The sequence below is a fragment of the Protopterus annectens genome, chromosome 2.part1 (assembly GCF_019279795.1).
Source record: "Protopterus annectens isolate FY-2018-M chromosome 2.part1, PAN1.0, whole genome shotgun sequence".
Taxonomy (NCBI): domain Eukaryota; kingdom Metazoa; phylum Chordata; order Ceratodontiformes; family Protopteridae; genus Protopterus; species Protopterus annectens.
Genome location: NC_056729.1, coordinates 1,752,797,575 through 1,752,809,662, shown reverse-complemented (window position 1 = coordinate 1,752,809,662; position 12,088 = coordinate 1,752,797,575).

The window sequence follows — 12,088 nt, the reverse complement described above, 5'->3', positions numbered from 1 at the left end:
CTGCAGATACTCACGTGATGGATGTTACAACAGAATACTAACAGTATGACATTTACGACAAAGTAACAGGGGCTGCAGATACTCACATGAAGGATGTTACAATAGAATATTAACAGTATGACATGTACAACACAGTAGCAGGGACTGCAGATGCTCACATGATGGATGTTACATCAGAATACTGACAGCATGGCATGCACGACACAGTAACAGGGGCTGCAGATACCCACGTGATGGATGTTGCACCTGTTGGCCAGAGGTCCCTCTGTCAAAAAACTGACATTAATGCCATATATCACAGGTCTGCTACACATTGCTGCAAACTATGAACCCATTGTGGTAACCTACCTGGGCTGTTTGTACTTACACCTGCACAGCTTGGGCCCCCGCTGGATGTACCTGTAGTGTACAGTGTTAGGGAAATAAGAATATGACAGTAAACTGCAGTGCCATGACATGGGCTGAGGCAATAACAGGTAGTGGTCACAGTAACACAGTATAGAGACACTAACCAGCCATTCCCTGGTTGTCTAGAAATAGCTGGACCTGTGAATACTAATGCAGACAGCATTACACATGTTGGTTGCACTGTTCTATGTGTACTGCAGTGGTATGAGTGCATGTCTTTATACTTACATTCATTGTCATCACCATTGTCATACATGGATGTATATGCATGATTTAATTCCACCTCTGTAAATCAAAAATGAGAATACATGAATATTCATGCAACAGCAATAACAGATGATTTACTTTGTAGTCATCCATGTCATGCGAAGTAAGACATAGATGTTCAGCCTGGAACTCCTGCTTCTATCCCACCTCTGGGGAATGCATCTCTCCTCACTTGCTGTATGCAGGGAGGCAAGAAATATTTTCATCTCATCAAGGTGGTCAATGGTGGTCGACATGCATGGTGGTCCACCACCAGTGGCTTGCTTTAATGGTCACCGGTGGCATGCTTTGATCTCTCATACTGTCTTAACCTGTTGGCTCCACAGAGGATCATGTCAGAGCAGCATCAGTGACTGGCCTCATGAGATCTATTTTGACCCTAGTCACGTTAATCATGTTGGTGATGTTGGCCCACACCTCATTGTTCCTGCATGACCAAGGAGCCTTGTCCATCTTGTCACAGAGCACCTAGTATGGTGTAATTTTCCTGTGGGGAGAAATTGTCACCCCCCCAGGATGGTTGGCCATCTAAAAGACAGTGATGTGCACATGGTCATGCTTCTGTGGGGGCCCAGTTATACAGATGATTATGTGGGTGGCGTAGGTCACCACAAACAGTAGGCATTCTTGTGCAATTCAAACGTCTATAAAACACAGTCTGTGACAAATACTAAAGTGACATATAAAAAGTAGCATCAATGTCTGCCTATATAACAGTTGTAAATCAATATAACTTGCAATATCTATAGAGGCTGTCTGGGGGATTCACGGCCCTTACACTACATATCTGTTGAAGGTAAGTCCAATAAGAACTGCATCATGCCACGAGTCTGCATGCACTTTAAATATTGCCAAATTGTCATCTGAACAACTTATGGAAAACATCGGAAACCTTATTTTCAGTAAGCAGGTCACTGAGGCTACAGATTGTTTTTATATTGAGTCAGTAGTTATAAGACATGTGTTAAGAATCATCAATTAACAAATATCTTTAACAGTAAAAAACATAGTACATATGGATACTGTTGGAATCCATAGGGTTCCATACGTACACCACAAAGTGTATAGAGTTACACACAAGAAATACAGATAATCTCTGAATCTGTCTTTATCTACTGTTCACTTTTGCTATGTAAATTTATTTGTACAACTACATATGGAAATTAATGCATGTCCTTAATGCAGATGGCAACACCTGTAAGCACACAGGTAATTCAGACAGAACGCAATTATGTTACAAGGAATTCTCTTAAAACACACAGTTTCAGTAACAATGACACTAAACAGGTACATTTGCTTTGAAACTGGCTTTGTATCCTACATTTGAGAATGAGTAATGATTACAGAGGTAATATTTCCCAAAACATTAAGGTTAGCAGGTGGCAATTTACCTTATTGGCTATCTATGTATGTATAAATGCTATAAATGCTATAACAGGCAGGTGGTCTGCACAAGTACCCAGTAGGTATGTATAAATGCTATAACAGGCAGGTGGTCTGCACAAGTACACAGTAGGTATGTATAAATGCTATAACAGGCAGGTGGTCTGCACAAGTACACAGTAGGTATGTATAAATGCTATAACAGGCAGGTGGTCTGCACAAGTACCCAGTAGGTATGTATAAATGCTATAACAGGCAGGTGGTCTGCACAAGTACACAGTAGGTATGTATAAATGCTATAACAGGCAGGTGGTCTGCACAAGTACCCAGTAGGTATGTGTAGCAGGTTCCCGTTATCCTCCAATGATCTCATAACTTTTCATAAGTGCCAGTTTTAAATACTGATTGTGATACATTTACAGATAAGACCATTGATACCTGTGAACTGAGTGGGACCTCAGTGAATATTTTTTTGATTTTTCCATTTCAGATGCATTTTCCATTGGAATATTGAAATGGCTACTTCCAGGAGGCTGCAATGTGTCTGGACACCCAAATAGAGCATGGAGAAGACCACACAGGTACTGAGTGTCTATGCTAGAGTGGATCATCTGATGAAAGCCAGGCCAATGAACTCTGCGGTGATTGACATCTGGAACCAGATTGCAAGGGAGCAGGAGACAACATAAGGAGAGCTACTGGACTGCAGTGCTGGTTTACCTCTGCTATGATGACCTGCAAAGGAGCTTCATTGGAGGGTTGCTGAGTTGCGGAGACAGCCAGCGGATCCTGAGAGTCATCATCATCATCATCTTTTGGCTTTTCCCATTAAGCGTCGCCACAGCAAATCATCTCTTTCCATTTCTTCCTATCCTCTGCATCTTGCTGTGTCACACCAACCGCCTGCATGTCCTCTCTCACCACATCCATAAACCTTATCTTAGGCCTTCCTCTTTTCCTCTTACCTGGCAGCTCCATCCTTAGCATCTATTTCCCAATATACCCATCATCCCTCCTCAGCACATGTCCAAACCAACGCAATCTCGTCTCTCTTGCTTTGTCTCCAATCTGTCCAACATGAGCTGACCCTCTAATATACTGATTCCTAATCCTATCCATCCTAGTCACACCGAGTGCAAATCTTAACATCTTTAACTGTGCCCCATCCAGCTCTGACTCCTGCCTTTTTGTCAATGCCACTGTCTCCAACCCATATAACATAGCTGGTCTCACTACTGTTTTGTAGACCTTCCCTTTCACTCTTACTGGTACCCGTCTGTCACAAATCACTCCTGACACTCTTCTCCACCCATTCCACCCTGCCTGTACTCTCTTCTTCACCTCTCTTCCACATTCACCATTTCTCTGAACTGTTGATCCCAAGTACTTAAACTCGTCCACCTTTACCAACTCTACTCCCTGCATCCTCACTATTCCTCTATCCTCCCTCTCATTTACACACATATATTCTGTCTTAGTCCTGCTGACCTTCATTCCTCTGCTCTCTAGAGCATATCTCCACCTCTCTAGAGTCTCCTCAACCTGATTCCTAATCTCACTACAGATCACAATGTCATCTGCAAACATCATAGTCCACAGGGCCTCCTGTCTGATCTCATCTGTCAACCTGTTCATCACCACTGCAAATAAGAAAGGACTCAGAGCTGATCCTTGATGTAATCCCACCTCCACCTTAAACGGATCTGTCACTCCAACTGCAGTCCTCACCACTGTCACACTACCCTCGTACATATCCTGTACCACTCTTACATACTTCTCTGCCACTCCCGACTTCCTCATACAATACCACAATTTTTCTCTAGGCACCCTGTCATATGCTTTCTCCAAGTCTACAAAAACACAATGCAACTCCTTCTGACCTTCTCTGTATTTCTCCAATAACACTCTCAGAGCAAACATTGCATCTGTAGTGCTCTTTCCTGGCATGAAACCATACTGCTGATCACTAATCATCACCTCCCTTCTTAACCTAGCTTCTACTACTCTCTCCCATAACTTCAAGCTGTGACTGATCAATTTTATCCCTCTGTAGTTACTGCAGCTCTGCACATCACCCTTATTCTTAAAGATAGGTACCAAAACACTTTGTCTCCACTCCTCAGGCATCCTCTGACTTTCCAAAATTTCATTAAACAATCTAGTTAAAAATTCCACTGCCATTTCTCCTAAGCACCTCCATGCTTCCATTGGGATGTCATCTGGGCCAACAGCCTTTCCATTCTTTTTTTTTTCAAAACAGGTTTATTGTTTTAACATATAAGAGAAATATCATAACAATTTTATACAAGTAATTAAAAATAGGTATTATTATAATATTCAACAAAACAACTAAAGTATTTACAAAGACATCCACTACAATCAGATCAATTAATTAAACTAAAATATCATGCTATTGAAATTAAAATTTTTTAACAAATTTTGTAAATTATCCCATATAATATAATAAGATGTTTTTCTATTTGTTCTTGTCCTAATTGTGTTTATTTCCATATGGCACACTATATTCATAACATTTTTAAATTCATTGAACGAAGGAGGTGTATCTGAAATCCAATTTCTAGTTATTATTTTCCTAGCCACTGCTAGAATAGACCATAACAAGGGAAGCTTAACCTTTTAACACTTTGAGGTACAGGTGTGTTGAATAATATAAGAGATTTAGAAATAATGAAATTATCTGTAAAAAGAGCCTGCAAAATTCATTAATTGACTTCCAGTATTCTTTCAACTTTATACAGTCATAAAACATATGAGTCCAGTCAGCATTAATTTCTACATTACATCTCTTACATAAATTATCTTTATTATTTATTTTATTCATCATCAAAGGTGTATAAAAGATCTATGTAAAAATTTCCATGTATAAAGTCTCCAGACAATGGAAGACGTAGTTCTATAAGCAGATTCCAATATATATTGTTTATCTTGTTGATTTGGTGGGTCCCCATTAATAGAAGTGAAATAATTCCAGTATGAATCTACACTGTAAAAGTTTCTTGTCTGATAATTTTATGTATGTATGAAAGTTTACCTTTATCAGAAACTTTATGTTGTAAATTTAATATCAAGTAATCAATCAGTGTTGGAATAGATTCTTTAACTGTTATAGACATTAGATCTATTTTATTAATGAGATGTTGTCTAAAGGTCTGAACCTCTAACCAGCAAGTTTCTCTTAGATCAAATTCTTGTTTTAAGAAATCTAGATTTTTAACTTTATTATCAGATATCAACTGATACCAATACTTTAGATCATTATCTATAGCTAAATGAGTTCCTTCAGAAGTATATGACAAAAGCATACCCTGAGTATACATTATAGGAAATACAATAAAATTCCATTCCCTATACTTAGGGTGCATGAATATAAAGTTACGATAACTAATAATAATAGCCTTTCCATTCTTCATCCTCTTCATAGCTGTCCTTACTTCCTCCTTGCTAATCTGTTTCACTTCGTGATTCACTATCCCCACATCATCCAACCTTCTCTCCCTCTCATTCTCTTCATTCATCAGCCTCCCAAAATACTCTTTCCATCTACTCAACACACTCTCCTCTCTTGTGAGTACCTTTCCCTCACTATCCTTTATCACCCTTACTTGCTGCACATCTTTCCCAGCTCTGTCCCTCTGTCTAGCCAATCGGTACAGGTCCTTTTCTCCCTCTTCAGTGTCCAGTCTCTCATACAACTCTCCATATGCCTTATCCTTAGCTTTTGCCACCTCTCTCTTTGCCATGCGCCTCATCTCCTTATACTCATGTCTACTTTCTTCATCTCTTTGACAATCCCACTTCTTCGCCAGCCTCTTCCTCTGTATACTCTCCTGTACTTCTTAATTCTACCACCAGGTCTCCTTGTCCTCCTTCCTCTTTCCAGATGTCACACCAAGCACCTTTCTAGCCATCTCTCTTACTAGCTCTGCTGTAGTTACCCAGATATTTGGTAACTCTCCACTGCCTCCCAATGCCTGTCTTAACTCTTTCCTAAACTGCACTTCACAATCACCTTTTTTTAACTTCCACCATTTAATCCTTGGCACTGCTTTCACACTCCTCCTCCTCTTCTTGATCACCAATGTCATCCTACAGACCACCATTCTATGCTGCTTAACTACACTTTCCCCTGCCACCACTTTACAGTCTCCAATCTCCTTCAGACTGGCCCTCCTACATAGGATATAATCCACCTGTGTGCATCTTCCTCCACTCTTGTACATCACCCTATGCTCCTCCCTCTTCTTAAAATATGTATTCACCACAGCCATGTCTATCCTTTTCGCAAAATCCACAATCATCTGACCTTCTGCATTCCTCTCCTTAACACCATACCTACCCATCATTTCCTCATCCCTCTGTTCACTTCACCAACATGCCCATTAAAGTCTGCTCCAATCACTAGTCTCTCACCCTTGGGTACACTCACCACAACTTCATCCAACTCACTCCAAAATTTCTCTTTCTCATCCATCGCACACCCAACTTGTAGACCATATGCACTAACAACATTCATCATTACACCATCAATTTCGAGCTTCATAAACATCACTCTGTCAGACACTCTCTTCACATCTAAAACACTCTTGGCATATTGTTCCTTTAGTATAACCCCTACCCCATTTCTCCTACCATCCACACCATGATAGAACAATTTGAACCCGTTTCCTAAACACCTGGCCTTACTTCCCTTCCATCTGGCCTCTTGCACGCACAATATATCAACCTTCCTTCTGTCCATCATATCAGCTAGCTCTCTTCCTATACCAGTCATACTGCCAACATTCAAAGAAGTGTCATTATCCTATGTATAGTTGAGCCTTCCTATGGAATCTAGAGGTATAGCTGTTTCCCATATCAGATAGATGGCTTTTATAGCCATTGAGTAGCTGTTCTGACAACTACCTAGTGACTGCTCTCCATGTAAGTATGGGTTCTATTCCCATGATGATAATTTATTTAAGAATGTTTATAATATATGTAATTCAGAACTTTGTAGATATACATCTGTTTTCCAATATATAACGACATGATTTCACACATCGACTGTACTCCTGTATCACTGACACCTATAGCACCTGGGCCGCTGATGACTGTGCATTTCCTAGTTATCCGTTATACTACAAAAGTATCACCTACTCTAACTGTATATGTCTGAATTGTAATGCATAAGTAACTTATTTATTTCCTTCCTCTTAATAAAATGAACATTCTTGCTACAGTTGCATTTTTTTAAGCCAACAGCAATGCCTGTCTGACTGCCTACACATAATTTTTCATTTATTTGTTGATAGCTGTTATTTTGTTTAGATTATAATGACCAATAACTTTCAGAAGTTTCAGTATTTATCCTTTATCCACAGAAATACAACTTAGCACAATCACTACCTGTTTGTTAACAATACATATGTACACTCTGTTTGCTTGCCTATAAAAAAACTATCCAGCATGCCTGTATGTTGGTGTGCTGTGGGTTCAACTGTATAAAGGGGAAACATATTATTACATCATTACTCAGTTTTTTGACATGCACTCAATTCTTCTTCTCTACACAACTGTTTATTAACAATAACATTTATTTTGTGAGTGGTTACAACAAAAAAAATTGTTGCGTTCGTATGTATATGATCTTAATCCAAAATGGTCTGTTAATAGCAGCTCTTTAAGGGCAGGTTTAATAAAGCTTGCTACAGACTATTATATGTCTGACAAAGTGTTGTACAATATGGTATTATTTTCAGAAGTACTATAAAGTTTTATTTTGTAATTAATTATTAAAATCACTTAAAGAACCACAACAGCCTTATCTTTTGAGGGAGTCAGGTGGTCAGAGTTACATTTGAAATGTAGATCAGGGAGGTACAGTAATATATGCATTTACTTTGTGATGTGCACTTTGCCAGGGAATATCTTTAAGTGCTGTCCTCTCACATCCTTTATGTCCCTGATGTACAGCACCTTTTATGTGTGTGTTAACAGAAGCCCTGTGATATATGACAGTTGCGCTGTTTGAGGAATGAAGGTTTTCCATTGCAGTTAACGGATGTGACCACAGTGCTGACATGAAATCATTCTTGTGAAGTATTTACCTACATGCTCAACAAGTGTTTCTTTTCTGAAATCTGTCAAAGGAAAAAACTTCAAAGACCAATATACATAAGGTTCAGATAAGGCACATTTAATAACTTGCTGCAAGGAGACAAAAACATGCAAATACAGGATTTTGCCTAACTAAAAACAGTAAGTATACTATTCTTATACTGTTCTACAAGACATTGTCTTCTATGGTTGGCGTAATCAAACACATCTTTCAGTATTAAAATCAAGAAAAGCGAGTGGGTATTTGTGTGCGAAGTGGATACAAAATCCGTCACAAGCTTCCTGTAGTAAGAATCCAGTATCCAAATCAAGTCGATATAATGCCAGTATAAAATCAAGTCCGTTTATTAACATTCAACGAGCATAACATAAATAAAGATGAGCGCTTTCACTAAAACTTAGCTTCTTCAGATCTTATATAAAATGATATAAATCCACCCTTTATATAGTACTGACAATTTCCGTTAATTGAGCAAACTGCAAGCAATTAAATAATTAAATGAAATCTGGGCTATGCTTAAAAATGCTATTTGGAAGAGCTCATAAACACTTCAGAAAAAAATCATCAGCATCGATCATTAAGTGTAACAATTCTTTTGTAACGTACAGTCAAAACATAATGGTAAATACATTTGTTTATTGAAGGAGCTTACATTCGTATCTCGTATCTGGTTTATGAACTACAAAACGTTACTACTCTGATAACTTTTACGATACTACTCTACGTTGATTTACGGCAGCTTCAGTCAACCAAATAATATGGCGGAGATTGAATTACCATACAAGCCGAGAGGTGAATACCGAGGCAAGGACAACGCGGAAACTACACAGATGCCCAGAGGTGAATATCGGGGCAAGGACACACTTACATCGCGCTTTAGGAGATACCTGAATGGAACAGACACCTTCATGGTTTTTCGAGGAAAATGATGCAATAATCGACAATGAAACACCAGCAGTGGACATGGAGAGGCTTAATAAACTTCTTGGGGACATGGAGAAGGAGTTTTATAAACTGAAACGGCTACAGACTCAAAGGGTTCATTTTGAGTTCTGTCTACAGAACAATATTATACCACGAGGACTCAGGGTATTTTCTATGCCCAGTCAGGGAAGAGACTACCCTGAGTTATTAGCATTATGGCAGCGTATAAATATAGAAACAAGCCGTAAGTACTTAAGGCTTTTGATTAATTTTTTTCTGCCTGAAGAAAAGATATTGATAGATAATATAAATACTAAACAGTCGGAACTTTTTAATGATTTCCCAGAAGATATTGTTGGTGCATTATTTGACAATATATTGGATTGTGTGTCAGCATATGAACATAAACTCTTTCAACAGAAAAAGACAAAAGTTTCTAGAGATTTCAGGGATTTTAGAACAGGGAATGTCTTCACTTGGCCTAGAAATTTTACCCATGATAACAATGCTGTTAGGACTGTACAAACAACTGTGCATATGAATGAAAGAACAGTTATTAATGATACTAATGTTAATAATATTACTGAAAATGTTCTAAAGAAAGTTATATGTACTGGTGACAAATCACCATTGAATAGACCTGCTTCAGGCATATTAGGAAATGCTGCAACATATGAAAATGATGCAGTGAATCCCTGTAAGGTCTTGAGCAGTCATCTATCAGTTTTACCAGATAACAATATAACACTTGAGAATGATACAAGTAATATTTGTAATGATTCATCAGATGTTATACATCTGACACATGAAGGCGCTGTTAATAATCAGAATTTATATCCTAGTGTTAGTATTGCTAAAACCAATACTAAAGACAAAACTATAACTACACCGGTTGTGAAACCAAAAACAAAAGATAAAGTTAATACTACAGTATCAGGTATTGATTTATCCTTCCCTTTAGCCATACGTCAGGACAAAGGCCAAAGGAGATCCAGGTCAATGAGCAGAGGGAGACAAAAGAGAAAAATGTCAGGGGAACCTCTGTATCATACAACCATAAAGAAAATGTGGAACAACAACCACAAGGATTAATTTTTAATTTGTCCAACATAGAACTAACAGAGAGTGATATTAAACTCCTGAATAAAGGATTGAATTTTATACCACATACTAATAGCGGCGTTATTGATACAGTTATGGATCTTAAAGTGTTTTGTCGTAATTTAATGTTAAAATATCTGTTTAAATCTAAAGATGAAACTGAGACGCTTACTCCATGTACTAATGATATGAAACCCTTTAATTTTAAAAATTTGAGTGATTTTATACCAAGTAACCATCCTTTGGTTGAAACTTATTTTAAATTAACTGAAGAGGAATTCCATAAATTTTATAATAATAAAAAGCAACATGGTCCAAAGAATAAGAGAAGATTTGATAATTTAACTCACAATGAGAGAGCTAGTTTGAACAAATTGAAAAATGATTCTGATGTTACCATCAGACCAGCAGATAAAGGGTCAGGAATAGTGATTTTAGACACTGAGCATTACATATATAAAATGAATATGATGCTACAAGATAGATTTTATGTCAATGAATGCATGACGTCTATTAATAACATGTGCGTTTATGTGCACGATGTTTTAACTGACATCTTTAAAAGTGGTCTGATTGATAAGAATCTCTATGATTATCTGTATATACATACACCCACCATCCCTATTATACAGGGCCTACCAAAAATTCACAAGAGCCATACCGACCCACCAATGAGACCTATAGTCTCAGGGAAAGGATGGGTGACTGAGCATATTTCAGTTTTTATTGAAAAACACTTGAGATGCATTTTAAATAATAATCAGTATGTATTACGAGATTCGAAACAGTTTTTAATAGACTTATACGACAGAGTAAAGGACTGTACAGTTATAGATGAGCTAATGTTGGTTACATTAGACATACAATCACTTTTCACAATAATTCCGAATGAACTAGGTCTAACATATGTTGCATGTTATCTCAAGAAACACAGTGAATATTCTGACGTTCTTATTGACCTTATAATACACTTCCTTGAGCTAATTTTAGAAAATAATGCTTTTATGTTTGATGGCAATATCTATAGACAATGTGAAGGCGTAGCTATGGGCACACCATGTGCCAATAGCTACGCCAATATGTTTTTGGCACACTGGGAGGAAGTAATACTATTTCAGGATCCCTTATTTAAATCTAATGTGATATTTTATAGATGCTTTGTGGATGATTTATTTATTTTATGGAATGGAAATGTAAATGATTTACAAGATTTTACTTTAGCTATTAATCATTTAACTGAGTGTCTTAAGTTCACAATACAATACAGTATGACCAAAATTGAATTCCTAGATCTTTTTATTGAGAAACTGCCATGTGGGATTATTAATACAGGAATTTTTAGAAAGATCTGCCATCGGAACATGTTACTGTTTAGAACTAGCATGCATCCAACATATGTTTTTAAAAATATTATGAAAGGACAGGCACTAAGAATGTCTAGAATGAATTCTAATGACATAGGCCTAGAAAGAGATTTGAATGATTTGAAAAAACAGCTATTGGCAAGAGGTTATAAATTAAATGAAATTGAAGAACATTTACAGATAACATCTGATGTACGTGGAACAAGAGGTGCACCCTACTTTGGACCTGCTATTGCAGGAAATATGAATTGCAATATACTAATTCAAACAAGGTTAAATTCTCAACTTACTTTACTAGAGACAATAATGAGATCAGGTCCATTATTAGTAAATATTGGGATATTTTAACAATTGATGATAACATTAAGGAGATAGTGGGTGACAAACCAATGTTCCTGTATAGGAACAAGATGAATCTTAAAATGATTTTATGTTATAATACAACTAAGATGGACATGAATACTGCAAGCTTCACTAAGCCTTGTGGTCACTGCAACTTTTGTTCACTAATAAACACTAATCC